This window comes from Ambystoma mexicanum, chromosome 3q, assembly GCF_040938575.1.
Source record: "Ambystoma mexicanum isolate Mex_15411 chromosome 3q, UKY_AmexF1_1, whole genome shotgun sequence".
Lineage (NCBI taxonomy): Eukaryota > Metazoa > Chordata > Amphibia > Caudata > Ambystomatidae > Ambystoma > Ambystoma mexicanum.
Window position 1 is genome coordinate 791,717,663 of NC_090926.1, and position 18,402 is coordinate 791,736,064.

An 18,402-nucleotide genomic window follows, 5' to 3' on the forward strand; every position below is an offset into this window, starting at 1 on the left:
CACGGATATTAAAGACTAATTTTGTGTCATTATTTTCTGCGATTCAAACAAGGGAGCCTCAAACATATTTGTCCCTCCAGGGCCCAGCAAGTGCATCCCTCCCATCTAACCAGCTACTGTCACCCTATGGCATTTAGAGCCTGGCATGCCAGGGATAGTCAGGCTTGGCGAGGCATACATCACTTCCAAATACAGCCTTAAATTCCCAAGTACTGCCATCTTAGGCCAGATCACCCCCTTTATGCAAGGAACAGCCGCATGGGCCCCAAGTGCAGAAACAAATGCTCACATATCACTGCATTACTTCATATAAAGCGTCACATGCTAGATCCGGCCCACATATGCAGGTTCCTGCCATCATATGCCAAGTGCAACCTCAAGTGCGATAGCACAGCGAGTAAAGCGTTTACTCTGACGTCTATGCAGAGCCTGCTGATGCAGGTTCGAATCACAGCAGTACCAAACTCAGCCTTTCATCCTTCCGAGGTCGATAAATGAGCACCACACACCGTGGCTAATAATAAGCAGTGTGAAGAAATCCAGGGAGGTGCTGTGAGGTAAGTAACTATTTTAATCTGAACCCTCAGCAGAGCAGGGCAGCACAGCCACATTCAATGGAAGCCAACAAACCAACTGGCCCATATGGAATGCTGATCCACAAACAAGGCACAGCTGGGAATTACATATGCAGAACACAACATATCTTCTCCCCTTACACCCTCAACATAACAAAAGAAACCTAAAAGATAACATAGTTAAAAACAGCAACAATATAGAAAAGACCATAGTCATAATATAAGCATAACAATGTGCAATAAGATGATACAGCTGCATCCACGAACGCTAGATAACTAACAGATATCAAATACATGCTATGCAAAGAACACTATAATCCAGGAGAAGGACAATAAGTCTAAATAAATCTTGTTACCTTAACACACGTAATCCCTGAGTTTAACTGGAGGTCTACACAATCTCACAGGACGCACCTCACCACCCCTAACCATGCAAGACTCAACACTTGACTCACCAGACCGCAAACACACATCCCTATCCCCCTCATCCACAACCAAGCCCTCCTCAACACATCACGCAACAGACAGACCCCTAGATGGTCCACCCCTCTCCGCCAACACAGGTGCATCCATTCTCTCGACCGCGAAGTCTAATACATCACTAACATATCCTCCATCTCCACATCTCCACCAGAAGCCCCCTTATCCAGGCCAGCATCCAATACCACCACCCTCCTCTTGCTCCACCTGGAACCATCCTGCAACGGCACATATCCCTTACCCCCTTTCTGCACAAATCTGGGGTTTTTGATGCACACAACATCACCCACCTTGACCCGCAACTCCTTCCTACCCTTCTGGGAAGACTGAAAAACCTCCTGGCGCGCCAAAATCCTACGCTGCACTCCCTCCAGATCCAATTCACATGGGCCACCACGCCCCAATGCCCAAGACCTCAAGGTGGTCCCTGGCTTCCTTCCACTTAACAACTCAAAAGGCGTACTACCTGTGCTCACTGAGGGGGTTCTGCGATAAGCTGACAAGTACTGCGAGACCACCTCCTGCCACTCCAGCCCATTGGCCAGAGCCAACTGAATAGCACTCTTAATCACGCCATTGACCCTTTCCACCAGGCTATTGGCACAGGGATTATAAAGAGCCGTGCGACAGTGTTCAATGCCACACCGACCCAGAAACTCCCTCATGACACTAGAAGTAAACTGCACCCCGTTGTCAGTAACCAGAATGGCCAGGATACCCTCCCTGTGGAAAATCTTCTCCAGAAAAGCAATAACCACCTCAGCAGTCACCCTACCAAATGCTGCCACCTCAACCCATCTAGAGGTGTAATCCACCAACACCAATAAAAACCTATATTCCGGCTACAAACACTCAAATGGACCCATGATATCCAGAGCGAGCTTAGACCACCCCTCCCTGGGAATGTCAACAGCATGAACAGGCTGGGGGCGAACCACCCTGCTCTTATCACTCATGGCACACGCCTGGCATTCCTTCACAAACAACTCAACATCCCGATCCATGGAGGGCCATCAATACTCCTCCCATAGCCTCCTCTTAGTCAAAGAGCGTCCCAAATGGCCCTCATGAGCTAGCTCCAACAACCTACCCCTCGAACACACTGGTGGAATCAACTTCTCACCCCTCGACACTCCCCAGGGACCAACCACCAACTCTTCCAACACCTGTGCATACCCTTTACCCTCTGGTCTGCCACCAACCACCTCCCAACCTTTACTCAAACCTTCACGGGTCCAACCTAGCTCCACATCCCTATCACTCTCCAAGACCCAAACCGACTTATCAACAGAAGGCATAACACAAGCAATCTCTACCTCCTCTTCCAGACCACCGCCAATCTCCTTATGATCAACATCCTCCGCAGTGGGCACAGGCAACCGCGACAAACAATCAGCGACAATGTTCCTCTTTCTCGGCAAGTACACCACAGTGAAATTATGCTCCTGGAGCTCCACAATATACCTAACTATCCTTGGAGACACGTTCACACCACCCGAGAGTTAAACACATGGACCAAAGGCTTATGGTCTGACCTGACCACATATGGCACACCCCACAAGAATGTTCTGAAGTGTTTTGATGCCCAGTTCAATGCCAAAGCCTCCTTCTCAATCACGGAATATCTACCTTCTGCCCCCTTCAACGACCTGGATGCAAACACCACCGGTCTCACCTCACCTTCGCAACATTGCTCCAGAACTGCCCCCAACCCTGCCTCACTAGCATCCATAGTAAGCATGGTTTTGCATTTGGGGTCAAACGACCATAAACACGGTGCCTTCTTCACATCATCCTTCACCCTAATAAACTCTTCCATGCATTCGTTAGACCACTCGAACCTGGTACTTTTTTCAATAAAGCCCTCATTGCCACAGTTTTTTCAGAATAACCAGGAATAAATTTTACATAGTACTCTGCCAAACCCAAAAATGCCTTGAACTGATCCTTGTTAGCCAGCACAGGAGTGTCCTTTACCACCTGCATCAAATCAGCTTTAGGGCTGACACCCTGCGCACTGAGAGTGTGGCCCAGATATGTCACCTTGTCCACCCCCATCTGACACTTCGCCAACTTCACTGTTAGACCCTTCGCCTTCAACACTCTCATCACACCAAGCACTCTGGCATCGTGCTCCTCCCTGCAACTACCCCACACCAAAATGTCGTCTTGAAAGTAACTCACACCCAACATGCCACCAAATAACTCATGCAACCAGAAACAACCATTCCGATGACTCAATGGGTTCAATGACACCTGACGCCAACCGTTTATCCAACTCCTCCTTCAAGCCATTCCTGGCCATAACTGGGACTCCCCTCACTTTATGCACCACAGGTACCACACCCCTCTTTAAAACAATGCAGTGTGAAAACACCTTAAGCCTCCCCAAAACATCCGAAAAACACTTCAGGGAACTCCACCTTGAGCAGCTCAGAAGTCACACGACCACCCACAGCCCCCACCTCCACAGGCGGCACTTAGCATCCAACAGCTCCAACCCTCTCCTGAACACTCAATACCAGAACATCCCTTCCTGGATGAATTTCAATATTCAAAGCTGCTCGGTCATCCCACCCCGACACACTGGTAGTCTTGAGCGCCACATACAGCTTACAAACAGCTTGCCTACCCTTGAATTCAAAGCCTGCCCGGTCATAACCCAACACACTAATAGGATTCTGTCCATAAGCGCTGGGATTGATATCTGAAGCATGCAACATTGAAACCTCTTTACCCAACACCTCCCCATAAACCTCCGGAGAAACAATTGTGTACGGCGAACCCGAATCAACCAGCATATCAAGGGGATGCCCATCCACCAACACTGAAACCCATGGACCTCTCCGTGACACCCCTTCCATGTGTAGTATCACACCCTGTTCAGGTTTGACCTGTGGCCCACACTCTTGATCCACAACGCCACCCTCCAGCACCGCACCCACCACCGCATCAACCTTGCATATGCAAGCATAATGACCTCTACATTTGCATTTCCGACACTCAATGTTGGCGGCAGGACATTCTTTAGAACCAGTCAAGTGGCTGGACCACCCACATCTCCTACAAGGTTCTTCAAAATTGGATAGTCTTCCACCTTGGTTGTCACTCTTGTCAACTCTCTTCTTGTTATCAGCACCACTACTTCTACTGTGAGGTAACACTGCCTGGACAGCATCCCTAGAGCCCTTCTCCTCAGTCACAATCTGTACACTCGCCCTAGACGTTTCAATCGCTCTTGCAATCTCCACCACCTTTTCCAAAGGGGAATCATTTTCAATCCACAGTCTCTCCCTAATCTTTTGACTACTGGTCTTCATCATTATCTGGTCTCTAATGTACTTATCCAGGATTCCTGAAAAGCGACAGGTAGCCATAAGAGTTCTCAAGACTGTCACGTATGCATCAATGGATTCCCCCGCACCCTGCGCTCTGGAGAAAACCTTGTAACGCTCAAGAACTACATTAATCCTCCTGCCAAAGCGAACCTCCAGCTTCCTCAAAGCAGTTTCATATGCACTCACTACACTTTCACCATCACCACTACCAGGCACAGTCACAGCCTCCCCTGGTAAATGGCGAAACACCCGCAAGCCTTCAGCGCCAATGCAGTTCAAGAGTGCCGCCTCCTTTTCTTCGTTATCAAATTTAGCCCCCCAAGCTGCCCTCAGGTACACTTTGAAGGAGTCGATCCACTAGTCCCATGGGCATGCCGGCTCACCCGGAGTGGGCAAGAATGCCGGGGGCGGCCTGGCAGCAGAATGAAACATGGCTCAGTAACGCAACACATGGAAAGTATGGGCCACCCACACAGCAGCAAAATGCCCAGCCCACACCACCACACTGCAGCTTCACCACTCTGTTAACCTCAAACTGCAACGGTGAAACAAGTACAGTGCTGCAGCAGAACACACAGAACAGTGCTCTGTTATCCTGGAATAGTAGCAGTGCCACGTGCCAAGGTATGGTGTCACAGTACTCCAGTGGACACCCTTATCTAGACAGCCACAGTACCTTGAATAACCACAAGAAAGTGCAGTGTCACAATGCTTCAAATGGACACAATTATCCAATCAGATTCAGTACCTTGCACAGCCACTCGTCGTTCAGGCAAAACAGAGCGTCTGATCACAAGCCCAAATGCGCGACCTCCGTATGTATAAATACAGCAGAGATCACCCGGCAGCGACGAGCCCGTCCCTGGATTCCTTACGCCCCTTGCAAACGTAACCTCAAGACGTATCACGTGACCAGGACACGTGATAACTCTTGCCGTCCTTGCCTGTGCCTCAATGATGCCAGTCACCGACGTTCGTGGACGGAAGGGTGCCGGTCCAAATCTGACACAGGACAGGAACAAGTCCAATGTTCCCGATGACTCCAATGCCCGGCGGACTGCTCCTGCCGCCCCTCCAGCACCGATGATGTGGTCGCCTGCCACAACGGCTCTTTTACTGAAGCTCCCGGATGGGAGCACCCTCCATCACTCGTGGCCAACACAGTGGACACAGCGGCGAAGCGCGCACCAACAGCTGCCCACTGGAATACGAGCAGCCCCCTGCGGTGACAGCAACCGCGCCCAGCTAGGTTGCAGGGCTGCCAGTCAGATGGGTGATTGGCAACAACTGCTCCCGGTGCCGTGGCTGTCGGGACCCCAAAGCATATGGGGAACAGCAATCGAGGCAGAGCAACGTCCGCGCAGCTTGTCACCCGTCGCCGGGTCGGAAAAATCTGCACACGTGGGCAAATGATTCTAGATATTCAATACGGGGGATCTCAAAACTACCATTGATTGGCCACTGAAATTCGGAGGCATGTCTGGTTTGTCTGTTGCAAATATCATTAAATACTATACTTCCAATGCCATGCTTACAGTACATAGTACACGCCGGCGACCCCTCCTGTGATGCCAGGCGGCTAAATTCCAAAGATTGTCTATTGCTGCGGAACAAAGCCCTAAAGCAGCTAGACAATTTCCCAGGCATTTCACAAAAAATTGGTGTTACCTGGTCAATAATTGTGTCTGCAGATGCAATATGCCAAATTCAAATTGTCATGGTTAAATTAAGAGTCGGCTCACAACTACACCTGACCAAACCTAAGGAGGACCGTACGGTTTACCAAAGAACTTACCTAATGAATTTAACTTGTGTTTGGTGGTTTCGACAAATCTGTCCGCCTCAAAAATGGACCCTCGTCAAGATGCAGTGTCAGACCACACGACTATCGTCCAAGGATCGGATCGTGCAGCGCTGCCGAGATATTGCGTCTCGTTCGGTCGGGCCCACTGTATCACACCATCCGATCCCGGTTCGATAGTCTGCGTCAATCCTTCAATGACCCGGCATCAATCTTGAGGGTCCCTATTCGGGCGCCAACTGTGGAAACAGAGAAATAATATGAGGCCGGGAAGCCCAAAAAGAAACACTCCAACACAGGTTACAAAGAAACATACAAGTGCTTTATTTAAAAGCTACAACAGTTACCAAGTCAATTGACAAAACGGATAGCTATTCGGCTCTCAGAATAACATAACAAACTTCAACGAGGGTTCGATGTGTTAGTGAGAGACCGCACATTGGAATACCCAGGCTTTTTATACAATTTGTCCAGCCCTTGGCCAACCCTCTTGCGGGTTAACCATTCTACGAAACAGGTCTTTGGGTTCCTTGCCAGGTCAATCCTTTAATATATGCATTTCGATTAGTTTCACTGATATAGTTGTACATTTACATATAGGTCAACGGTAGGACAAGGTCTCAGTTTGCGACCCCGACAAGTGGCCTGCAGGCATATTAATTATTCAGTTGTACGGAGGTCACAATGGCCAGAATCTTACTCAGAATGTCATATGGCCAGGGTGACTTCTGCATAACAAGAGAACCCAAAATGGCGGCTTAATCCAAGATGGCGACTTACATTAGTTTTTCTAAGGTCAAGACCTTGCCGTGGAGTTTGTTCGCACATGATGTTTACACAACTTGGCGTAAGCCAATACACATACAATTATTACAATAGGAGGCATAATATTGTTTCTATTCCGACAAGACGCTGTGAGGTAAGTAACTTTATTTAACTGAACCCTCGGCAGAGCAGGGCAGTAGAGCCACATTCAATGGAGGCCAACAAACCAACTGGCCCGTGTGGAATGCTGATCCACAAACAAGGCACAGCATTCCACACACGCCAGCTGGGAATTACATATGCAGAACACGACACAGTGCTCAGATACCTGAGGGTTTGTAGCGCTATATAAATGCTAAATAATTATTATTATTATTAAGTGTCCGGGTGAAACTGTCATTCACTCAGGATATCATGATTGTTACTGGGTATGTGAGTTCATAAACGACACGTGAGCTTGGGTATCAGGATGCCAGCCTGATGTGCTCAGACCCAGCCTCACAATTGAGCCATAAACCATTGTCCCTCTTCTGCTAGTAGCCTCACTTTAGGGTTCTTCCTCCAATTAGAGTCGGGCAAAGGGAGATACGAAAGAGGCCATAGGAGCTGCGCCCTGCTTAATGCATAGTGCTGAGAAAGGGTGTTTTATACATAGTAAGTCAATGCAGCTTGGTTTATTGACTAATATCGAAAGATGTAAGGACCCTGATGCTGCTGTGCTTGTACTCTGTGCTGCAGTTCTGTGACAGGACTGGTGCTTCAGATGTCAGTGTTGCTGTTTCCTGGCTGTTGTGTGGGTCAAGCTAGCTTGCATTTCCCACTATATACTTATCGTGTGGGAAGGAAAAGTCCCTCACCCACTCTAAATATGCAGACCTTGTGCGCGTGAGTAGGACATCCAGTCTAATTTCTGCGTGTGCATTCTGGGACGTTTAATGCAGACATCAAGATGCGAAAAGCAAAACTACCATGGTCAGAACATGGGGCAAGTAACAGCATGCAGGAAGCTGGCACCGCCTGGTCTGACTAGAGAGTTGGGGACGCATGCGCAGCTTCTCTCCATGCTCCACCAGCCGTGTGGGCCTGTGTTAAACCATAGCTCTCAACTCACACGCTTTTGGCAGGTGTCACCCGCCTTGTAAAGGGCTGACTCACCCGCCAAGCCTCCTCCACGCCCATTCATTCCAATGGGCGTCTCACCCGCCAAAAACAAACTCGGGTGATTTCACCCGCCTATGCAACATGAATGGTTGAGAGCTATGGTTAAACAAGCAAGCACTACAGCGCGTGCTACAGATGCATAGCTGCCCAGATGCCCCTCGCCATGCGTGGCACCGAGTGTCAACACAAAAAATGCGCGCACTTTCAGGCACATATTTTCAATGGGAAACATGAAATCTAAAACCAGGACTGGCTGAAGGTGTCACACATGCAGGGTCGGACTGGGACAAGAAATAGGCCCGGTCACCCAAAAAAAAGTGGCCCACCCCTCACCTCAAAAAAGTGGCCCACCCCTCGTATCACGACCCTTGACCTCTGATGACATCACCAGAAGTGATGTAATTTGACTCCATCCCAAAGTGACATCCCGGGAAGCGATGAAACACGACCATTCACCTGTTGACAAAACAGGAAGTGGCATCAAAGAGCATTGTCCCTAAGTACCCTAAATTACTGTGAATGCAAGCAGACGTCCAAGGCCAAATGATAATATGTTATTGTATAGCACTTACGCTTAAGCTCTTTTTATAGAACAAATATGCATACTCATTTATCGACCTAAGAAGGATGAAAGGCTTTTTGGAAGAAAAAAAAAATGAAAAAAAGTGTGTTTTTTTTCAATTTGATTTTTCTTCCAAACCGGCCCAGGCATGGCCAGAAACCGGCCACTTCTCCCCCATGGACGGGCCAAAATGGCATGGGGCCAAAACTGGCATCTAGGTCAATATCGCCGCACACCACTGTCATGGCAGGCTATGTGGAGATGCATATGCACAAGTAACTTGTGGCATGGCTCACTAGGAGCTCTAAAGTGCATTTAAATATCTATTCACCAACGTGACCCAGTCTGGTGCAGGCTTACCAGATGCAATTGCAGCGCTAATCGGGAACTCTTAACATACTTTTATATTCACGTGTTCTTTAATAATATTCTATTGTATTTGTAATCAATGTTTAGTCTGTTGCCCAGTCACTATTTTCATAATTTTTGGTCCAATTTTTTGTGAAATGTTGGAACAACATGTAGCAGTTTGATGTAACACACGCAAAGAATCACATCTGTTCATTTTCATGTCGCATGAATATCCTACCACATTATAACTCCCCCGAAGGCCCTGTCGACAAAGTGCTATTCCACTGTTTGTGAACTGACACAGAACTGCTACACTTGGAGTGCTCATGTTCTGGTCCCTCATTTATGGAATAATATATTGTTTAGTTACAGCTATACAGTAAATAAAAGTGGGTGCTTGGGGCACAGGTGCCCCGCCTAACAGGCTGTATTGAATTTAATTGATTGTTTATTTATATAGCGCCTATACACAATGTGTTTCAAAGCGCTTCAAGGAGGGAGGGAACATGGGAAAATACAGTTCCATTCATACGAGTCCTTGAAGCAATTAAGAATGTGAAAAATAACTATCATAATCAGCCTGGCGAAATTTCTGATAGTGCAAGGAACAATTAAGGCAAAGAGGGGAAGGGAAAAAATGAGACAAAACCAGCAGTATCATTACTATGCCTGACGACAATTGATGTATTGCATGAGTATACAAGAGGAGGGGGGTTGTGGAGTGAGGGAGAAGGAGAGAAAACAACACAAGTGACTAACAAAATAGGTCAAGACGAATTAGAATAGTACTAGGGGGAGTGGGAGGAGAAGACATGGAGGGAAGGGGGGAGACAGACAAGCTACTATCAAAGGTCACGGGACAAATGATAGGAGTAAATGCTAATGGACATTAAAAAAGGACGGGGAAAGGGGAGGTGGGGAGGGCAGGGTGGCTTGTGAAAGAAGGGCGGCTAAGAATTACTATGCCTGGCATCAATTGGGGTAGTGCCGGAATGGTGTAGTGCCAGAATTTAACAGGTGGAGGTAAGGGGTAGGGAAGAGGGGAGTAGGGAAAAGAGTAGGAAAGGAGGGAAGATAGAAGGGGAGCAAGGGGGGGGGTGAGAAGGGAAGGATAATTGATAGAGAAGCAGTTGGAATAGATGGGAGAAACAGAAAGCACCAAGGGTGAGAAGAGGAGGCGGATGGAGGAGAAACCAAGTACAGCGATATGAAGCAATCACTGGGCTAGCAGGTTACAATCAGTGGCCAAAGTTAAATGCAGGAAAACACCCACGTTTGACTTTCAGGTTGAATGCAGAATACACCCAAGATTTACTTTCAAGTAAAATGTATGGCCCTGTGGTTATGTTGAAGAAGTGGGGAACAGATGTTGAAGGTGAGTACAGAGATGACTTAATTTGGGTACAAGACAGGGAGAACTGAGAGAACAAGCAGAGAAGTGGATATAGGGAGCCAGGAAGGTAGAAAGGGCCATCAGGAGGAGGGAGCTGACCCAAGGAAGGAGAATGGGGTGAGAGAGTCATGGTAGTCCAGTAGTCCAAGGATGGCATCCTCAGGGAGGGTTGGGGTGTATTAGAAGTCTCATGAAGCGGCCTGTCAGTGGACAGGGATGCAGGCAGGTGCCTTAGTTGTGGGCCTTTGTAGGTCTGGCCGGCTCCCGCCTCCCAGTTGCTCTAATTGGCCCATTTAGGCCCGGGCAACCAATGGGAGGGGGAGTCAGGCCAGGCAGAAGAATTCCCTCTAAACACAAAGCGGGGCAGCCATCTTTAAATGTTCAGAGTCAATAAAGCCCATAAGGAAAAAGTTAAGCACCTGGAAAAGAAACCCCGAATGGGATAAGGCAAGGAAGGGATTTAAAATAAAATCAAAACCCAAAAAGAGGAAAGCTGTGCTACGAGCGCTACATGCATTACAATAAAGGGCTCGCCCTTTAAAAATGCACGCTCCGGCAGGTGAAACAAAGGCAATGGAGAGTGCTCCTGCACCTCTCCAGCGTGGCTCCTTGACCAGGAGTTGAAGAAAGGTGGTGAAATGAAAATGGAATTGATGAAAGTAAATTGTAGATTACACACGCTACTTTGGGTACACAGGCCTTGATGCTGCACGTGGGGGCATGTATGAACTGCCCACGACGAGAGCAGGAATACCATGCGACTGACTCGCTCCAGCCCTACCAGATTTTCAGAGTCCCAGTGATCTGCTCTTCCAAGCCTACTGGCCCTTCTAAGGCACCAGTTTATCGGGAAATCATGTCCTGATTACCACATCATTTCCCAATTTTCTGAAAATTGTGGCGTCTCTAGGAATCAATATTCGGGAAGCTACCCAGGGGGCACAAATAGAACAAGGGATGGTGGGTTAGCAGCACATTGAATAAAGGGCAACAGGACAAGCTCGTTTAAATGAACACATTTTAGCAAGCTGGTTAAAAAGGTTTACATTAGGCAAGTTCAGAGTAGTTGTATGACAATATAAAATGTACATCAAGTTAATAAGCACCCTAAAAAGTTAATTCATGTCCTGCAGTTGCAAAACCTTAGAAAACTTCCGAATGCATTGTCTTACAAGTATGTACTGTGTGTGTTTTCATTGAACACAAATAATCATCATTTTTTGCTCTAGCTTTAAAACAATGAATGACAAATTACATAAAAATCTGCAATCATCTTCACACCCCACTCTTCTCTTTCATCGAGTACCTTCAGACATCCTACAGCATCCCAAATTGCTCCCCATCTAAACGTGCATATTACAACTCCAACATGACAGTTCAGCTGTCTTCCTTAAAGTGCTCTCTCAGTGTTTTAAAAAGACATTTCATAACCCTAGTCGCTTATTTCAAGTTTAACAACAACGATATTACGTTTTTATCCAGTGCTTCATGGCGGATACCTCCTTCGGGTTCTATATCATTTCATCTACACCCGTTTTTACCCAAAAAACGTTTCAACATTTTTTGTACATTATTTGTGGGCAGTTCCATCCCAAGCCCCTGTCATTTTCCTATTTTCTTTCATTCCTGACCCCCCAACCCTTTATATGCCCTTCCCAACCCCCAAATAATTGCTGAAACGTTTTTTTCTGCAAACATTAAGCGGAAAAAAACCTGTCGTACAGAAAGGTGTCAATGAAAGGGCGTCGTACCCTCCTTCATCTATGTGCTGTGATAAGCGTTAATACCAAATTGTAGGTAACATAAAATAATGTATAGTTGTTTTGTATAGCACATCTCGGAAATTTGTGGTGGCCTTGTGGATTTGGCTTTACCTAAACAAAAGAGGGGGTGGTTATAAGCGAGAGGCAGTTCCAAAACATGTGGCCAGAAGTACCAGAGTCCTGAGTGCTGGTAGGGTTCTATGTGGTGTGTGTGTGTATTTTGCTTTTGCATTTTATTTGATGTATAAAGCGCTTTCATTCTGTACACAATGTATAGTGCTGAACACATTTCATGTTGCAGGCAACACAAAGGCTATATATACCAGATTAAGAAAGAAATTAAGAAAAGCAATTAGAACAGTACACATTTCAGGAAGTAAGCGAGTTAAAGATCAGTGTCGAGAAAGAAGGTTTGAGGACGGGAGCCGAAAAGATGGAGCATAGAGGATGAGCTGATGTCAAGAAGGAGTGAGTTCCAGTGCTTTGAGGCGAGGGAGAAAGAGCGAAAGCCAAATGGAGCACAGGATGGTTTGGGGCCAGAGAGGAGGGAGTGGGATTCAGATCAAAGGGGACAGGAGTATAGAAAGAAAGTAATGAAATGAGGAGGGGGGGTTAGACTTTGAGCACACTTAAAAACAATACAAAGAAAATAAAAGTATAAAAAACATTCAAATAATATCCAGGAGAGAGCAGGGATATGGAGAGACAGAGGTACGAAGAGAGAGACCACACAGGGTATGAATGGCAGAGTTAAAGGTAAAACGGAAGGGGACAAGATGATAGGCAGGTAAGCCAATAAGGAGTAAAGAACAAGAGTAGAGATGAGTAATTTATAAGCATGAAAGGTTAAGAATGGCCGGGCTTAACAAATATTATAGAGATGGAGCTTGCAGGAACAGGCAATGGTAGAAATGTGAGGTGTGAAGGAAAGAGATGTGCCGAAAGACAACACCTAAATTACAAGCTGTGCTCTATCTAGAAGGCACAACTCAAGATGTAATGGATGACAGCCCTGGCAGAACAGAGCCAAAGATGTACCAGGCCATGAGATGCGCTCTTAGAGGCTCCCGCGAGGCTCCTGTGGTTGGGAGGGTGATAGCAGGTATACATCTGCTGTGTGTTCTAGTCCTTGTGTGTCGTTTAAAGGTGCTGGTAGATTAAGAGGCTGGAAGGGAGGGTGGTAGTTTGTGGCTCCTGTACAGTCCCACTGGAATTGTAGAGTTATACTGAATCGGCAGAGATCAGATTGTGTTGTCATCCATCTTTATGAGGTAATGTTACTGTTCTGGGTTTCATTTCAGAATGATTGTGGCATGTTGTCAGTGTCTTATGTATGACTTGGTGAAAAGGTTTGGAAGACTGACCCAACTGGGTTCCCATCTCCAAGCCATTCTTGATTTAAGTCTTGTACATAGACTTATTGCACATATCAGTGCGACTGACCCAAACAGGTTGGTCTCTATTTCAGCCTGTTTGTGAGGGTGGCCTGCTGATCAGTCTATGCATCAGAATTTGTGATGGTTATTTTGTTGTAAATTCTGAGGGGTCCATCTCTTCTGAGTTGCAGGAACATGCCAGATCATCTGTGTGGTTCTGGTGAGACTCACAGCCGGTCTGGGGTGGCTAGATGTTAAATGTTATGCCTGGTCCAAACTTTAGAACGCGTCATGTTAGTTTGTCTTTTGCAATCTATTGAACAGCCAGCAAAGAATATGTGATCGTCCTCTGTGCCGAATTGCCTGGACAATGATCTCCACAGCTTGGTTGATAGGAAAGAAGAGAAGGATCTGCATGGTACTCAATTCTTCAACTTCTAAAGGATGAACGGATGAAGGGCTATATCAGCTCTGCCCACATTTTTATCTATTTTCAGGTCGCACACAGATTTCAGGGGCGAACACTTAATTAGTTTAAAACCATGCGGCAAGTCATCCTTGGTTTGAAATAATGTGCCAATGCTGCCCCGGTACTGCACCCCAAGGCTGGCCCCTGAGCAAAGGGTCATCTTTCAGACTTTGGGCTTGACTCAAAAGGAATGCTAAGGTCTACCTTGAATGAAAAATAACTCTGGCATCTGTCAAATGTTTATGAGGCTAAGTCTTGGGTGTATGTGGGTTAAGTGCATGGAAAGAAATGTTGATAAAAATTGAAATAACAATAGAGGTGGATTAGGTGAGGTCTATGGGGGAAGGCAGAGAGTGTATGTGTGTGAGATGGATTTCCATTCTGCAAGGTGCAAGGGTGTAAAAGCCCAGCTTTTTAAAATATGAATACAAAAAATGATGCCGGTCATTCCATCCCTGAAAGGGTAATCTGCTGATCAGGTAGCCCGTTCTTAAGCTCCATGCCAAAGGCAAAGTGTCCTGCTGCATCAGTATCCTGAATTGCAGCACCTGCCCTACCAGCGGCACAGAGCAGGTTCCGAGGTCGCATGTGCCCAGTTGACAGCTGCAGTGACAGCCAAGTCTCTGCAATGCAGGGGCTGCATTTAAGATCTGCACCCTTGTTCCAAAACGCTATAATTATGGGTCTACCGCCTGCTGGCAAAATAATCTTTAAATATAAGCCGTACCTGAGTTAGGGTACAGTGGATATGGTGGATGGTATTTTCATCATTATTACAGCCACATCCAATTTTATATCACACACGTATCATCTCCTGTGAGTCAGCTCAGCCGTGGAAGATGCTGAATTTTCATGCCAGAAGGAACGGAGCCTTCCGAACGACAGGACAGGAACCTGAATGGCCATGCCTCTTCTTTGATCTCTTTGTGAGGGTAGGTTACACCCACCTGGCAATTGCCCTGGGCCCACGCATCAACGGAGCGCACCCATTCATAGGGAGTATCCTTACACCAGGATGCTGCATTTCCAAAGGCCTCCGAACTTAGGGATAAGGGAAGGGGGGTTAGAGTAGTCAGGAGGCCTCGGTACCATGGAAGAAGCCTTCCACCATTTTTGATTCCCTCTACCTCTCTCTTTCCCGTCCCCGCCACTTCCTCCAGAGCTAAGCCTTTTGGGTGTGATTTCAGGAGGGCAAAGTCCACTTCTTTCTATAACAGGGATTGGGTCACTAAAGCAGGATAGCTTTAGTCCAATCACATTTGGACCTTTACCTTTAAAAGAAGGGGTCCCCCACCAATTCTTTGATTCACTCAGGAACAACACCTGAAAAGGATTCACAAACCACTGAGGTGAAGAAGGAGCAGCAGAATGCCTTTTACATTAATTCCAATGGAGCATTACAAACTAGGCTCCTCATGAAACCATAACACAATTCCTGATGTATGAACTATGAACATGCTTATATTGTGAAATTATCCTTCTTCCCAAGTATTCTCTGTATCATATAATGTTATATGTTTAACCTTCATGTTTAACATTGACAGTTTTTACACTTCTAAAGTGTGCAGGGGTTAGGGGTTTCAATTTCAGTTTGGATACCATTTTTTTTTGCTCAAGTAGAAAGCTACCAAGGTAGATAAGCAGGTTGAGTGGCTGTTGCTGAGATGTTATGTTTAAAGCTTGCTGTACATTTTACACCTTTTTGATATCCAAACAATTGGCGTTACAAAATGCACAGTTCAGCCAGGGGTTGAATGTGACTGGTTGCTTGCTTATGTATAGGGCAGGGATGAGGGAATTTCTGACCCCGCAGTGAAAATCAAATGTTGGCACCCATGACTCCATAGCTCAATTTCCTAATACTTCATACTTGCCAACCCTACAGAATTAGGCAGTAGGCTACTGCTTTTTAAGCAGCTCTACCGCCTACAGATTTCAGTGACAGAACCTACTGCTTTTTACCAATGCAAGTAACTTATGTGACTCTAAGGCAAGGTGCAGGACAAAGCATGCAGCACATCAATTAGTCTCTCTATACAGTGGACTGGTAGGTGATTACTTTGATTGGACTCAGACCAATCCACTAAGCTTACAGCTACGTGACTTTGTCCTGCACTCTTGCCGGCACAACCCTTAGGAGAACCACCAATGAAGGCAAGTGGCAGAGCTACCACCATCACACAGCATACAGCATCTGCTTATCAGACTGAGGGGAGTATCAGTCGCCATGACATTCAGTGTTCAACTTGCAATAAATATGTACTGCCTGGGTGCCAAACGTTGCCTACCGGCTCTTTGTGATTACCTTCTGTGAAGTTAGGTAATTGAATTTGGTGTTAAGTTACCATTCAGAATTATAGATTTTTAATATTTCAACATATTTCCATGCTGTGCTGTTTGATGGTTGTATACTTTATAATGCTTCAATGGTGCCAACAATGTATGTTTTGCATTTTCCTGTGATGTCATAGTTATGGGATATATAATTTTTGAAACTTCAAAAATCCTACATCTTTTTGATCACAGAAGGTTGGCAAGAATGATACTTGCTGCCAGCACATCACAAGTAAGTTCTGTCGATTGACAAGCAAATAACGTCGTTAGAGGTATACCCAACAAAAAACTCAAAGCAAGGGGCACAGAATTGCAGGGTATGTGTTGGTGTAGTACGACAAAAAGACCAGTTAGAAAACGAGTGGATTGAGGTTTATGAGGCATGGTTCACTTTGAAATGTATGTTTTACTGTTTTTCTGAAATTGGAAGCTGTACATAAATGAAAGAGTACTATACCCAGCACGTGGGAAGCTGCTTCTAACATATATGGCCTTACCTTCCTGATATTCACATATTCAGGGCCCGTTTATTCACACTGTCTGCTTCGGGCCGGAAGAAAGAGCATGCTCTAAGCTAGCAAACTGACTGCAAACGCGTGGTTAACTCGAAGGAGCACCTTTAAGGCACCTGAAAAGTGTTCTTTGGTAGAGGAAAGAACAATCGCCCCCCTCTTTCCCACCCTCAGAAGTGAGACTCTGTGACTTTGCTGGCACAGAACATGTATGGTCTCACTCTAGACGCAACCCATGCCCCTTGCAGGCCTCTTGGTCATGCTCTCCCCTACCCGTGCCACACCTCTATACGCTCCACATCATCTTAGCTTTGGCCTAAGAAACTAGGACAGCCGCCATCCCTCCATTGCTCACCGCCCTACCAGCAGGTGGCATTGATATTCACTGTGCGGGCCCATCGTTTCTATCCCCTCCCCAACCCCTCACGCCCTCTACAGAGGCACCACCCTCTCTACCATACCCCACCAGTGCAAGCCCACACACGACTCAAGTGCAGATTCCTTTTTGCCCACATCGCAGGCATCCAGGCACGAGGCCAAAAAAACAAGGAAAGGAGGGGCATGCAAAGGCCGAAGCAGGATGTTTCAGCATGACCTGCTTGGTGCAGGACGTTTTGGCATGGCCATTTCATTGCACGTTCGGGACATCATTTGGAGTTTGCCGTCTCCTGAGGTCTCCCTTGCTACCCCTAAAACAAACAAAAACATTTTTTTGTTTGTTTTTTAATGGAGGCTTCTGGGCTGTGGCCAGCGGCATGTGGTTCTTTGTTTCTTGAGTGGTGGGTTTTCTTGTTCAGGCCTCTTAAAAAAATGGAGGGTTCCACAAGTGTAACGCTTTGAGCAGTGACCCTAAATAAGAAAGAATAGGAATAACAAATAATTTGTCTTTCTGGAATTCTATACAATAATTGCTAGATTTATTAAAAATATATTTCAGGCACACTTCAGGGGGTGAGTGCTGATTTAGTTTGTTCTTAAACACCTGAAATTCACAATGCAGACAAAAACTTCCAAAAAGCATTTAGACTTGAGTAAGCATCCATTACAAGTTGCGATCATCAAAAGACATTCCATGTCGGTGTCCTCGGTCACTTGACAAAATCCTTGTGCCTAAAAGCTTGTGTACAGTATAGAAATGTTTGCCCATAGCAGATAAAGTGGCCTTTGATTTCATTGTGCCACAATTAATGCATTTTTGTAATGTGTCTATCTTTCCTATCTCCCTTGCATGCTGTTCAGGATGTTTGTTTGCATGTATGAGGTAACAAGTGCCCGGTTTATGGGATGTCGTGTGAGTGCGCTGCTTTCCCTGCACAACTCTAAATTCTTTAATACACAGTTATGAACCCTCCCAATGGTTTGTATTTTGCCATCCTCTGAAGCCTGAAAAGTAGATCCACGCAGGCTTGACGTGTGGCCAACTTAGCACCAGACCTGCAGGTGAACTTGCCTGCTGTTAAATCTCAGTTACCAATTTAATGGTATCCACTACAGAGTGTAATTTGCTTTGTGACTTTGAGAA